Source organism: Aythya fuligula, chromosome 18 (genome assembly GCF_009819795.1).
Source record: "Aythya fuligula isolate bAytFul2 chromosome 18, bAytFul2.pri, whole genome shotgun sequence".
Taxonomy (NCBI): domain Eukaryota; kingdom Metazoa; phylum Chordata; class Aves; order Anseriformes; family Anatidae; genus Aythya; species Aythya fuligula.
In genome coordinates, this window is record NC_045576.1 from 5,207,675 (window position 1) to 5,222,802 (window position 15,128).

Below are 15,128 nucleotides of genomic sequence, written 5' to 3' on the forward strand. Positions count from 1 at the left end.
AGCTTTCAGCACCACACAGCCTGCAAGAGCAGCAGCAGCACTGGGAGCAGCTGCTGAACCAGCACAGCCCATCAAAAACCAGTCCCACAAACCTCCGCCAAACTGGATTCTGCAGGTCCCCAGCTGGTTTTGGCTCGGTGCTGCTGGCCTCGTCCTGCTGAGGGGATGTAAAGGTGCTGGGACCCTGCCAGCAGCACTGCGTGCCTCAGTTTCCCTCTCAATACACAGGAGGAGCTGCAGCCACCTCTCCGAAGGGCTGAGGCATCTCAGGTGCAACACCGACTCCAGCCTCAAGTGTGGCAACTCGAAAATGAAGTTCCCTTCCTTGGACAAGCTTTGGGCACACCACCTAGGTTGAACTCTACGGAAAACAGTTAATTAATCTCTCGTGCTGCGGCCTAATTCTCTTTTCAACATGTGGCTGTCACTTCCCTGTCATCACAGCTGATTTACAATGGGGTTTAATTAAATCCTCCGTACATTATTCAGTATTCTCTGAAGACAACACCAAAGCAGCCAAGGGTATTTAAAATGTCACCTGCTGAGACGTATCATCTCCTTCTAAATAAATATGACAGTGATCAAACTTTGGCTAATTACAGTGACTTCGTTATTTGTTTGTATGTTTTAATATTTAATTGCTTTCGTGTTCATCCAATTACAAAGCAACAGCAAATAGAAATTAACTTTTTATCAGCGTGTTCCCAGCCCGGCTAATCAGCACTTCAAAGGCCAGACACAATAGGAGGCCATCCAACCTGAGAGCGCTTTACAATATATTCTCTGCTGAATGGGCCGTTCTATTAAATTAAGGGAGAATTGTGTTTGTCAGTGTATTCCCAGCTCCCACCCGGATTCCCTTTATGTGGCCATTTACCGGCCTCCTTGTAGCATCCTTGCAGCAGGAGAGTAAATTGTTTGCATTGCTCCTGCCCTCCTGCAGACAGCACCTCGCTCTGCATCAGCTGCAGCACGGGGAAATCGCTTCCCTCTGCTAGCTTTGCCTTCCCACTGCACAGAGGTGAGGCTGAGCTGCCAGCTCGTGCCCAGGGAACAGCACACGAGCAGCAAGCTGAGCACACCCATGCCTTGAGAGCACGGGCAGCCTCCCACAAAGCCCCCGGGCCAAAGTCACCTCTTGGCTTGAATGGGGACAGAAGCTCAACCTGATGACTTCTTCCCCCTAAGATTGAGGGCTGTTGGCATCAGCAGAACTGCAGCAGCAGCTGGAGTGCCAGGGGGGCAGGGGTCTGCAGTCCTGTTATATTCCTGCTCTGTCACGTGTGCCCACGGCAGTCGGTCTCGGATTTGCAATGGGTGCCATTGCATGGTCTCTGGCCGGCTCCCTGGGAGGTCTGCATCCGTTTTAGCAGCTATCAACAGAGGGCAAAACTAGCAAAAAAAAAAAGAAAAGCTTGAGGGCACATGATCAATATAATCAGAATGATTTTTGCCAGTGCAACAATCTATCTGCATTGTCAGAAACGTGATGTGGAGAAGACGTTAAGCAAGCTGGCTGCCCTCCGCAAACCTGCCAGCAGAAGTGCATGACAAGTGCAGAGAAAGAGTGATTTAGAGTCAGAGAAAACAGATAAATAGCACATTTACCAAACATCAGGGGAGAAATACAACCAGACCGGCACATGCATAAGGGACCCACATTAAAGAGAAGGGATCTGCGCTGCATTTGTCCTGCGCTGCCTTGCCGTTGCTGCTGTAAGAAGCCAAGCCTTTCAGCTACCACATCAGAAGCCTGGACAAGAGCTCAGGAACCGGGCCTCAAACAAGCACGGTTTTAGGAAGCACTCTGCATAATAACAATACTAACCAAGTGCCATCTCCTCATTTTAAAAACTCAAGCAAACAAATCTTCCCATACATAAAGCCAGGCCAAGATTAGAGGTTTTTCCCTTGGAAGCATCCACAAGTTCTCACATTATCCCTCAGCCTCGCCGCCTTCTGGATTTCATAAGGCGCCTTTTCATGTACACACAAAGAATAAAAACCACATTTACACAACTGAAGACGAGACCAATTTGTAGGCTCCTTACCACACGTGCCAGTATTCCTTAAGCAAATTGCAGCCAAGCCCCGAGAAGTAAAAGTGTCCAAGAGTCGAGGGCAACTGCTGGGCCTGCACACAGTGCCAGGAGATGCTCCAGTGACTTCTTGTGCCTTGGCCTTACCTATTTCTGCAGCTCTACTGCAGCAGGAGCATAGTTAAAAGAAAAACACAGACGACCTAGTTCTCTAGACCATGCTGCAGCAGCAAGAGCTCATCTTTGACCCTGGAGCACCAGGGGACCGACACCCAGAGAGGCACCACCTTTTTGAAAAGGCTGCTGTGACACAGCTTCACACAGAAATCCTGTATTTTTTTAATGGAAAAAGAAAAAAGTATTTTCAGATTTTATTAAAAAAAACACAAAACAACCTCTTTTTTCCCTACTGAGAAACAACTTTGTGGATAATTTTAGGCTTATCTCATAAAATATTAAATGAACAAAGAAATGTGTTGGAAATACTTTGATTTTATTGAAATAAAATATTTAATTTGACCCAAAACACTTTCAGATTTTTTTTGATCTTTGAGACTAGATTCATTTGAGAAATCAAAGATTACAGAGTTCTCCAGGCAAACAGATCTGATTTCTTCCCAGCGTTAGCAAGGATGCATTCACTGTACTGACTTGCTACTGCTTTTGTTTTCTTAAATTTTCTCCTGCAAAGTTATTCCAGTCATTAAAGGCCACAGAAGAATCAGGCTCACACCAAGAAGGAAGCTGGAATAACTTTGATCGGTCCTTTGAAACAGCTGGGCAATCAGCACAGCAGCAGCAAGGCAGAGGTTTTGGAGGAAAAGAACCGAGAAGAAACGCAGAAATATGCATAGGAAGAAAAACAGGCTTCCCACTTTGATGAAAAATCTGAGCATTCTGAAGTCTATGCACAAAGACTTCAGCAAAATGCACTGCCAGTGACATGAGAAGGGGCAGCAAAGGAAAAACAAACTTCCAGCCAGAAAGACGTTTGGCATCACAGGAAAGTCACATTTTTCTCAAAAGCAAGAGGATGGGAAAAACTGGTCAACGTGCTTCAAAATGCTTCATTCCAGACAAACGCTTGAGATACAGACCCTTCAATAAGGAAACTAAAGAGAGGAAAATATCCTGTTTTTCCCGGCCAGTACTGCCAGGCTGCTCCCTGCCCAGCAGCCGTCACTGGGAAGCCACGGGGGAGCTACAAAGCGCTGCTCTGGTCCTGCAGGAGCGATGGGGACCGAGGCTTCAAAGCACTGCAGTGGCCCTACCTGATACTGCTCTGGGGTTGCTACATAAAAAAGCACACAGCCACTCGTTCCTAGCAAAATCCTGTTTTGAATCAGTTCGGTATCTTTTGACATAAGGAAAAAAATTGCCGGAGAAAGCTCTGAAGTCACCAGGATATCATCTTCCGACACGCAATCCCCCCAGCTCGGAGGGAATTTGTATCCCCAGGCCTCAGCGAACTGCAATTGTACAACGCCAACCGAAACACAAAACCCCAGGCTCAGCTACCAAACCCAGCCTGGACCAAATCAAAGGTTTCAGCTGGCACAGCCTGTTCCCTGTGTGACTCACTGGAACTTGGAGTTATGATTTACCACCCTCATCTGGGCCAAGAACAGTACTGATATTATTATTATTACTGTAGCTAAGCCTTGAATGTTTTCCAGGCTGGCAAAGCTATCTACCACTCAGTTTTACTGCTTAGTTTCTGCATTTTTCAGCTCTAATAGATGGGGTGACGGAGCCCAGGGCGTATAACCAGATTTCTGAAGCTGTCATGTCATCAAAACTCCAGAAGTAACACCACACACATGCTGGGGATAGCATGAGAACCAGGCCTTCCTCTTGGCTTCCCATTTCTCTGCTCCTGGGCTTTTATTGCAGAGATGGTAATGTCTAAATCGAAGATTTCACATCAAAGTCCTAGATCCAGACTCAGAAGACCACAGGAGAATCCCAGCTTACACCCACTGAGAATCGAGTTCCTGACCTTCAAGGCTACAGAGAGAGGTAACACTGGAAGCTTCAAATTCAGGAGGAAAAATGTAGGATGGTCAAAAAGATCCATCGGGAACAAATACAACACCTGCAGTGGTTTTGGTCAGCACCCCCTGCTCAGTGCAGGTGTCCCCAAAAGGCCAGGACACCACACGCACACCCAGGAGCCTAAGTGGGACCGAGGCAGGGCCTGAGCAGCGACCTGCAGCTTGGTGGTGCTGCCCCTGCTCCGTCCCCGTGTCTGAGGGGGGCCATGGCAGCTCTGAAGGCTGCGGGGTGAGCTCTATGTCCAGGCTGAGGGACCCAAATCGCCAGGATCCCATCTCCCAGCAGGCACGGAGCTGCTCAGGTGCCTCCACAGCCCAACCCAACTGATCTCCTAGGACAAGCTGAGCTTCGAGATGAGGCCAACGTGGGTATGGTGGATCTCCATGCACAGCATCAAGATCCACATCGTCAGCAAGCCAACACGAAGGCCAGACCCTGGGAGGCAGCGAGCAGCCTCAGAACCAGCTAAGCACGAGCTGAAGCTCTGAGGAGCCCCAGAGGCAGCAGGGCAGGGACCAGCACCCTCCAGCTCCGCATTTCGGCGCTGCCCTGCCCCAACACACAGCTTTTTCTTCTGAAAGAGCTCCCAGGAAAACCAGGCGAAGTCACAGAGAGGAGCGGATCGCCTCCCAGCACACACAGAAGGAAATCAAAGCCAGCAGTTTGATACAAGCCTCGCATTTGCAATTCTGAGCCTCTAATAGGAAATGGCTCCCAACTGGGGGAGGGGCAGGCAGGAAATATTACAGCAATGTTTTGTTGCACTAATTACCAATAATGGCACATACCATGGTACCGACCACAGCCAATTCATTTTGAAAGCTATATAATAATGTTTAGGATCAGGAATTAATTTTTATAGCCACTGGAGCGGATTTACTCATACTGTAATGCAGATTTATTACAAATTAAATTTCCCAACTCCAGAGGTTGACTTGGAGAGGCTCAGCAGGACTCGAGGTGAGACACCCTGATGTCAGGGGGAGCCTCAGCAGCTCCAGGTCTCAGTGCCCCTTAGCACAAACATTTCCACGTGCCCACCCTGTGCTGCCCAACTCGGCCCCGCAGCACCGACATGAGCAGGACCACACTGGGTGGCCTTCCTCCAGGCAACTGAAGGTGAAAGCCTGGTTCTTACTGTCGTAGGGCTTTAAAAGGTAAAATTGCAGCACTACAGGCTTCCTGCGTAAGGAGAGCTCCATAAAAAATTCATAAAGTGAAAACTTTGAAGCATAGCCAAGAAGATGCAGTCATTAATTTGCAGAAACATCTCTGGTGTCAGGCGGTGACGAGGAAGTGGTTCAGAACATCTTCTGCTCGGGAGAGCGCTGCTGGAGCGGGACGGATGTGCAGAGCTCTGGGCACAGAGCTGGGCCTGAACAAGGCAAGCCCAGCCTGCCCAGGGCTCCTAGCGCCATCCCAATGGGGACAAAGCATCACTGCTTCCATTAGTGCCAGAACCCAACCCTAAACCCAGCTGAATTGTTCATGTATTATCTTCACACCCCCACGACGGGCACCCACCAGGATGCCAGTCAGGGTGCAGACCTGGGCAGCACCCAGCTCCCACTAGTTTCTAACTCGGGAAAGAGGTCCCAGCCCAGCACTTGGCAGTGCCTGAAATAGAAAATCCCATTCAGCCTGAGCTTTGCAAGAGCTCCAGCAACAGCGCAGCCGCCAAGAAGGGCAGGAGGGGGCTTGCAGCAGGGTTTCAGCATCAGCTCTGCACCGTCTGATCGGTGGAGGCACCAAACAAAAACCCACTCAGATTCCTTCGGAGGCAGAGCGACCGAGCTGGAGCTGCTCCAAGCCCTCTCCTGGCTCGGAGAGGCTCCCGGCCACAGCCCCATGTCCCAGCCCGGCCCCCTCCTGGCCCCAGCGTTGCAGAGGATTGGAACAAGCCTGTTCTCACGTTGGGTTTTAATGACAGTCACAGATCCCGCCGCATTAAGCCTCATCCTGGGAGAGGGATGCGGAGGGAGGAGAGTCATTAGCTTATCCCTGACGCCCTGCAAGGAAGAGGAGGAGGAGGAGGAGGGGTTTCCTATGCTAATGCTGCGCAGGCTGAGCTCCCACCGATGCTTTCCTGTGCTCCAGAATAAATGAGACTTTCCTAATTCTTTCCCCACTGCAAATAAACAGACGGGGAGCCTGCACCATGCGGCTTGTACTGCCCTATTCATCACAGCATCCCGACTGTAGGTAGCGGTGATTACAGCTAATTATTGGCAATTACCACCGCTGAGCTGGTAGGTGTGTTTCCCCAATAACTTTCAGCAGCTCCCAAACCTCTTTGAGGGCTTCTCCATGCTGGAAGGAGGAAGGAAACGGCTCTCCCCTCTGCTTGGAGCCAGACCCCCCTCCCAAAGCCTCTCATCATCAGGCATCACGGCGCGATCATTAAAAAAAGAACAGGAAAAAAAAACCCAACCCCGTAAGCCCCCAGCACCGGCGACGCACCGACAGGTTGACGGGGAACCTTTCTGCTTGGAATGACTCTTTCTGCCTTTTGCTCCTCAAAAGCTCCTGCAATCGAGCCCGGATCCCCTTGCCCCTCCTCAAGCATCTAATTCAATCCATACACAAAAAAAAAACCCACACCACAGAAAAGCGCATGTACAGTCGGCGCCTTTCCCGCATATAAAGTACCACGGCAGCGGGTGAGGGATGGACCCTTTGAGAAATTCGTATGCCAGCCTTCCCACTATAGTAATTTCATTCTGTCTTTGTAATTGTCTGATATTACATTGTTCCCTGCCGGAAGATTAATTAGCTAGTCTTACCCTCCAACATACCATCCCTCTGCAACCCTCAAGGAAGCTGGAGTGGTGCCAAGTCGCGCGGATTTGCTATTCTGGCTGGCAGCTGCTACTGTCGCTGCAAAAAAGCCTCCTTTTGTCCCCGAGCAGCAGTTGCTGTGCCAACTGACCCCCGCGGCCCCGGCCAGCCCGAAGCCACCGCCAAGGAGGTGGCCAAGGTTCAACGCCGCGGGCTGGGGGTGGGAAAAAAGGGCGGAGGGGGGAGAGAAGAGGAACGGGAAGGGGGAGAAAAAAATAGGAGAAAACGCAAAATAACAAAACAACACAGCCAACCCTGACCACCCCCCCACGCCCCAACCCTCCGCCTGGCATAATTACTCACGCTCGTTAAGCATGGCTGCATTGCGTATGCGAGTCACGCGGCACGGGCGCGCGTCGGGCTGCCGGAGCGGCGATGCCGCGGTCCCGTCTGGCGGTGGGCAGGGCGCTGTGGCACCCCGCGGCAGTGTGCGCCCTCAGGGGGGGACACCCGGCACCCCGTGCCCCCGGGGAGGGGGACACACGGCACCCCGAAGCCCTGGCACCGAGCCCGGCCCGGCGTTGCGGTGGGTTTGCAGCTTTTGTTCCCCCTCCGCCTTCACTCCCCGGGCACGGGTTGGGGAGTTCGGGCTTACGGTGCCTGGTGGATGGGATTTGTATGGTTATCTGCTCGAAGATGGGGGGAAACCCTAAAAAATAAGGTGTCCCTCTAACATCTAACACTACAAAGCGATGCTGACAAGCATGTCGGCTGCCGTTCCAGACCGCTCCAGAAGTGGTATTTGTTCTGTGCTCCACAGAGCGCACTCAGCACCGTGTACGCCTCCTGAAAGCACCACGGCAGCTCATATTGCTGGATTGCTGCCTGGTTTGCCCCAGCCGTGCTGTGCAGCTGCCCTCACTGGCTTTGCAGCCATCAAGGCCATGGGGCAAGGTTGGAAAGAGGCACCAGGAGCACCTACAGCTCATGGTTAAGGGAAAAAAATAAAGGGAAGGGCAGCCCGGCAGCGGCAGCTATGAGCAGAGAAGGTTGGACCGGATCCTTCACACCCCGGCACGCAGCCTGCCCATCCCCTGCACCGACACCCCAAGGGCAACCCCACAGTGGCAGCACCTTGTGCTCTGCTTCCCTTCCATCACCACACAAAAATGACCAATTTGGGATGTTTTATCCTGGGCAGCCAGAGATCACCTCTCCCCAAACACTCACAGACCAGCCCCACAGGGACAGGGGCACATCTCAGCAGAAGCTCTCCACCAGTGTGCACGAAACCAGTTTGAAACTGGGTATTACAGGGCTGCAGAAAAACAACCCCACGCCATCCCAGGGGCTAATTAAGCTCCTTGACGAGGCCAGCAGCTCTGGACCACCTCAGCGCCCGCCTGCACCACCAGCCCCCCTCCCCGGGTGCTACGGAAACAGGAATTAAGCGGTGATGAATGCGGCGTTAATTAATTAAGAGAAGACGCGCACGAAGGGGGGGCGGGAGGCGGGGGTCCTGGTGCCGCAGGCATCACCCGAGGAGGGGCCGCCACACGTTTGTTCCTCGCCAGAAGGCACCGTGGCACCCGGCCGTCCGCCGGGACGCAGGGAGCGGGAGCAGCGCCCGCGGCTCCACGCCGCCATCTTCTCTCGCCACGCAGGCCGAACACCACATGGAGTCCGCACAGCCCAAAATGGCCGCTCGGGAGGGGTTAGTGGTGGAGCTCGGAGTGGGTGATGCCAGGGGACCGGAGCGATCTGCTTTGTGTGTGGAGGTTGTTGGCAGATAATTAGTTAAAAATGTGAAGCTTCTGAAGGAAAGGCAGCAAAGGGCGCTGCTGAGGTTTGGTTTGCATTCTGAACCCCCGTTCACCACACAGCACCCGGAGAAAAAGGACCTGGTCATTGTTACAGACAGCTGGGTCTCGGAAAAGGGGAAAAAATGGTTAAAACCCACAAGCGACAGTGGTAGTCGGTGCTATTTGTCACACACAGCCTCCACACAAGGATATCAGATCACACACCGGCTACAGCACCCCCACACAGCTCAGACATGAGCTCTGGGTCCATGCTCAGCAGACCCAGTTGGCCAGACCCTGACCTGGGACATGATCTCGGTGAGGATCCCAATTTGCCAGGCCTTGCTCGGGTGGCAGCAGAGCCCACGTGTGATGGGGAGCACTCAGCCACGGCTGTCCCCACCACAGGCCAGTCCCAAATCCCCTGCGCCAGAGATGCTCCGGGCATCACCAGGGCACCCTGCCAGGTATCTGGGAGCTGACTGCTTTCTTCCTCCTCCCATTTTACACACCTGGGGCTGTGACCCAAAGGTATGGCCATGCCTAAAGCCACTCCACGGATTCATCACTGGTTTTGGCACACTGCCTCCAAGTGTCCCTGGCCCCAGCTATGCCATGCTGGTGTTCAGCTTCACCACCCTCTGGGCTTTGCTCAGAGCTTCTGCTCCAGACAGACTCCACCTGAGGGAGCTTAGTCCTGAGCCCAGCAGGGTCTCAGGGGTGACTTATGGGTTTATAGGATCCCCATTCAATACTGGGCTGCACATGTAGTACCTCAAGCTATTTCTCCAACCCAGAGTCTCCACTGCAGACTCCAGTCCTACATCACCTTCACAGGCCAGCTTTTTGGGATCCTCCAGAGACATAACTTCCCTGTGCATTTCCTAATATGCCAGCAAAAGCCTTTCAACTCCCACCACCCTTCCCTATGCCATGGTTTTAAAGCCACTCTTTCCTGTTATAGAAATAACCCCACCAGGGCACTGCTGCACCAGCAACCTGGTTGCTACTCCTCCTCCTGACTCTCACCCAGAGCACGTTATTTATATAACATCTTTTAACACTGACATTTTCAGCACACTTTTTCTTTAACCACTTGCATTTAAAGTAAAAATGCCAACTTATGAGTGACTGCCCTCATTACAGTTCCAGTCCTCCAGCTAATTAATGCCTGTTAGCTTTGGCTTATACGCCAGGATGCCTAATTCCAAAATACACAAGACTGCCAAGTTACTTTGCAAACAAATGCTTGCCTTGAAGAAAGAACCCAGCATTACTCACCTCGCTTCTGTGACCTTACAATAACCCTTACTTGCAAGGTGTCTTAGTCTGCAGAGAAGGAAAGCTACAGCTTGTCCTCCTCAAAAGGAGATTGTTAGCAAATCAAAGATAAAACGAGGAGGAAAGCAAAGAGAAAGACAGATCTCCAGAAGAAAGAGAAACAGCCAGAAGTCCCAGGACTGCTTATTTAGCAAGGTCACAAAGGGGACCAAGGGTGCTCAAAAGAAACAGCAGGATACGAAGGTGGGAGCGGTCCTCCCACCAGCCCTCCTGACAGCACCAGCACATCTGAAGGCAGCAGGTTTAAAACTGATTAAAAAAGGAAAAGCCTTATGCAAACTTAATGCATAATTAACCTGACACACGCACTCACAGAAGATATTATTGAGGTCATGAGAGCATTAGAGCCACAAAAACAACTCCATAGTTATATGAAGAATGAGAACATCCACTGTTAAATTATTTGAATACTCATCTAATGAAAAGGATAAAACCTGCCGCATCCTAACCATGACAAGGCTCCTCTCCAGGAGGATTATAGATCTCTTACATCTTCCACCACAGCATCTGACGGTCAGAAAGGAGAACGTGGCCTGGATGAGCCCCTCTCTAACCCCTGCAGTTTCCTCTGCCCCTTCCTTCAACACCACCCTCAAGGCCTCAGAATGCAAGCACCCTTCAGACCCACCCAGCCCTCCAGGCTGGCATTTGGGATCCCTGGCATTTGGGATCCAAGGCCCCAGAGATCTTCCTGATGCCAATTAAAAAGAAAAGTCTCCTGTTAGCCAACATCTGCAAGTGGAAACACCCGCAGGCCTTGCCCTCCTCTCAGCTCCTGGCTGGCTTACAACCAGAGCAGCTGTTTCACATTCCCCAGTTTTAAAACCTCATGCTAAATCAGGGTCTCTCTTGCCAGAAATCCAGCAAGAGACAGACTTTGTGAAACATTTCTGAGACAAGAGCTGCCTCTCCCTAGATCTCTCTCAGGGGGATCATGACCCAAATGCCTGAGGCTCCCTTGGGAGAAAGCCAAGGACAGTCTCTGGTGGTCCCCAAAACCCAGTTCTGCTTTCACTGCACCCTGACACCTCAGGGCCCACCCTCCCAACCACCCCAACACCTCACCTCAGGGGCTGTGATGGACTCACCAAGGCTGAGCCTTCATGTCCTGCCTGCCCCCAGGCCACAGCTCTGGTATTTCCCCTGCACACAGGCCTGAGGCACTGCCAGCAGCCCTGAGGGGCCCGGCAGGGCAGTGCCAGGCTCTGCCTTGCTGCTCCAAGCACTCTGAAAACAAATAGTGTTTCCAAATACTTAATTTTACAGCTAATTTTATGGTATTTTGCTATTATAAGCTTGGGATACTGGTTACTTGAAGAAACAAATACCTTTGGGGGGCCTAGGCTCCACCCTCCCAAGGAGGGAGGCAGCCTCCCTGACTCTCCTCAAAGTCCCCAGAGGCAGGAATGTTTCAGCTATTGGTGTGCCTGAACCCCGGCTCCCACAGTAAGGCAAGCATGTAGGCAGTACTTACTATATATTATATAATATTATATATTACAGCCTTTTATATTTCAAGTAGGGAGGCAGCTGTCATTCATGTAGCATGGAAAAGCCCTGATACAAACACAACATCCGACGTTGGTCCATGTTACTGAAAGGGAAAACTGCTGGTGGTAGCCCCGTGCCTCTGAGATGCAGTTCCCCCATCTATTAGAAAACAAATTCAACCCTTCCTTAGCTCACAGAAGCATTTTAATTCACACAGAACCCCCGGCAAAGCCATTAGTGCTGGAGAGGATGAGGCCACTCTGCCCCCTTGTCCTGCCCCCTCGCAGTGAGTTACCGCCACCAGCTCCTCAAGGTGAGAGGCAAAAGAAGGTAGCTTGGGTTGGCATTATACTGCTTTTGAAGTGGCTTCTCACACGCATGCAGGACAGGGCAAACAATGCCATCACCAGGTCAGATCTAATTCCCTAGGGGGAATGTGGAGCTTGCCCATCTTCTGTAGGCAATTCCCCAGAATCTGTTAATTCCTCACCCCAGTCAGAATTAAAACCTCACCTTATTCAAGCTGGAGCCATGACTAAATGCCAGTGACTGCCTGTATCGACAGCAGATCATTTGTGCTAAGTAATCCTGTAACACCAGCCCTACACCAAACTTCCTTCCAGTGCCAGCTCAGCACAGAAAATTCACAGCACATGGCTGCTAATCTTCCACAGGCATTTTACTACTGACTTTTGGCAAACTCCCCTGCTCAGTGCATCTTCCCTGGCTGTACCCCTTATCCAGCCACACAGCCAAGCATCCAGCAGGGAATGGGAAGGAGAACACGGCCAGGCTCTCTGTGCATCCAAGCACCACTAACACAGCCTCCCATCAAACCGGGATCTGCCAACACGACGCTCCTTGCCCCCTCATCAGAGGGACTTGAACTCACCAACATCAAGGTCCCTTTCCTGACTTGCTCGCAAGAGCCAGGAGGAAGCCGCAGATATACTGTGAGCACTTAGGAGGAAAAACATTACAGCATCTAAAGGCACTTTAAATGATTTAGATACAAACTTGCCTGTAATAAGACATCTATTTTGGTTAATCTCTTAGTTGCAAATCTTGAAACTCTTGAACCTGCCTCAGGCTACTGTCAGCAGCACTTCATTTAACACTGCTTATTGGGAATAACTGCTATTTCCCACTGTAACCTCCAAACCTCTTAAAGTCTTATTGCTTTGCCCAAATATACTTGCCTTGAGGATACAGCGGGTTTTTCTCACTAAGAACTGTTAAGATGATTTGAACACGCTGAATCAGAAGAGACCGTTTCCCAGGCAAAGCAGCCAAGGCTCAGAACACCTTTCCTACGACATTTAGGGAGCAATGCTTCTTTGAGTGCTTGCTGAGGTTACGAAGCTGAGTGTCTGCGGTTTGATCACTCATCACAAGCAGAGGATCACAGGAGACAGGCACATGTTTGATGACAGCTCCCTGCCCTCTCCATCCCACCCAAAGCACATTGTGGAGGCACAGGGGCGCTCGGTGCCACCAGCTGGTGGCAGCTCAGCCACATTCCTGCAGAGAATGCGGTGCTGCTCCCCTCCACCAGCCCTGCTGCTCACCTGGCCCAGCCTGGATCTGCTCAGCAGGCTTAGTTTAAGCACCACCATTCACACTGCAGGCAGCTGGACCCCAGAATAACTAGCAGGGACTATATGGGTAGACCACCACAGCTCCAACCCCAAGTAACTGATGGGAGACACAGGAGCCCTGCAGCAGGGGTGGTGGCCATGCTGCCTGAAGACACAGGGAGCATTAAGTGACCAATTTGTCCCCAGCAGCAGTGTGCCACAGGCAAGAGTGACAGCAAACAGAGGTACAAGAGCCCTCCAAGCACATCATTTCAATACAGTACCTACATCTGTAATACAGGATTTTCCAGACCCATGCCCAGGGCATCCAGGCACCTCTGCAGATTTGCAGGCCCCCAGACACAGCGCTGCAGCCACAACTTCCTCCTCGCCCAGCAGGAAAGGCCTGGCCACTGCTGTTTTGGCCCACTCGGTGGAGGATGTGGGGACCACGGCCCCCCAGAAAAGGAAGGGCTCACACCATGCACATGGCCAATATGGGACCAGCTTCTGGTCCCAGCAACACACTCAGAAGTACAGGCTCACAGCTTGTGTGACCCGAAGCACTTTATGACATCTCAGCACCGCTCATCCCACCAAAGGTCACGGCACAGATACTCCACAGCTGACATTCGTGCTCCAGCACCCTAGCTTCGCTGATGATAGGGAAAAACAAACTAACAAACTGTTTTAATCAGCTCTCTCCTGCAGCGAGGAGCACAAAGCGTGTGCTGCACCCTGCTAAAAATAGAAGAGAAGCTGCACTGGGGCAGGTTGGTGGACCAGAGCCCCCAGAGCAGTGGGACGTGGGGCAGCTCCTGCCCTCTGCTCCTGCGCTGCAGAGGTGCTCAGAAAAGGCACAGAGCATCCATCACCTGTCCCACATGTGATGGGGAAAGGAGCAGAGGAGATGTGCTTAAATAAAAGCGCTCATCCAGCTCCTCCTGTGCTCCGACTGCAGCCCCCTTGCTGGGAACGCTCCCCAGCACCCCTCACCCATGGGTGGGTGCCCCTGGGCAGCCCTGCTCAGTGTCCTTAAGGTGTCAGAGCAGGGAGGAACACCATCAGCGATGCCAGTTCCACCTCCTTCCCAGTGCTCCGCACCTTCATCCATCAGATGGCTTTCTCCTCTGCTAGCTGAGCTCCCTTCCCTTTTGGAGAGCCTCAGGAGTCATTTGCAGACATCTCAGCTTTCTCAGTGATTCTTTTCCTTATTAAATATTGCTAATGGAAGGTTTTTAGACTCTCTGCCGTACATCCACTTTCTGTTCTAGTGTAAATCTTCATCAATCTTCCCTCTTCCTTCTGTTCGAGTCTTTAAAAAAAATAAATTACTGGAATAAAAAGAAAAGCACAAAATAATTGAAAGGAGCAGCTAAAAACAGAAGGGTAGGGAAGCCGAAGAAAGTTAACGTGATTGAAAGGCTCAATAAAATCAGAGGAAAGACGGAAAAATCCTGTTTTCTAACAAAACGGATGATGAAAAGGGCCTTTTTTCAGCTAAATATTTTTACCAAGAAAAATGTCACCGGGCTGTTACTGCCATGCAGGCCCGGTGCAGTGCCCCACTCGGTTTCTGCTTTGTGCAGACACATTGGCACCGCTGAGCACGGCGCACGTGAAGACCCTGCAGTGAGGCTTCTCAGGGGGACATTGCCTGTCCCTTCAGCCTTATCTGAAAGCTTTTCTGCTGCTGTTTTCCAAATGTAACCAGTAAAATCTTGGCAAATTGCTTGTGGGAAAAATGTTCCAGCTGAAGGCAGCCTGAAGGCTGGTGGCTTCAGAGAGCGCTGCGCAGAGACGGGGAGGTGGGTGCGCAGCCGGGGCTCTTACAGCCTGTTCTCGGCATCATTATGAGCACATACATGATTAATGAAAATGTTTATCCCTGTGACCTGCCATAGTGAGCTAATATTTAATCCAAAGCCCATGTGAAACCCCAACCTGGCTCCTCATCTACCTCCTCATCTCGCTGGAGCTCTCCGCGCTGCGAGCTGCCCTGAGGTTGGGCTCTCCGGGGCTGACCTGGGAGCCACCTGGGCTTT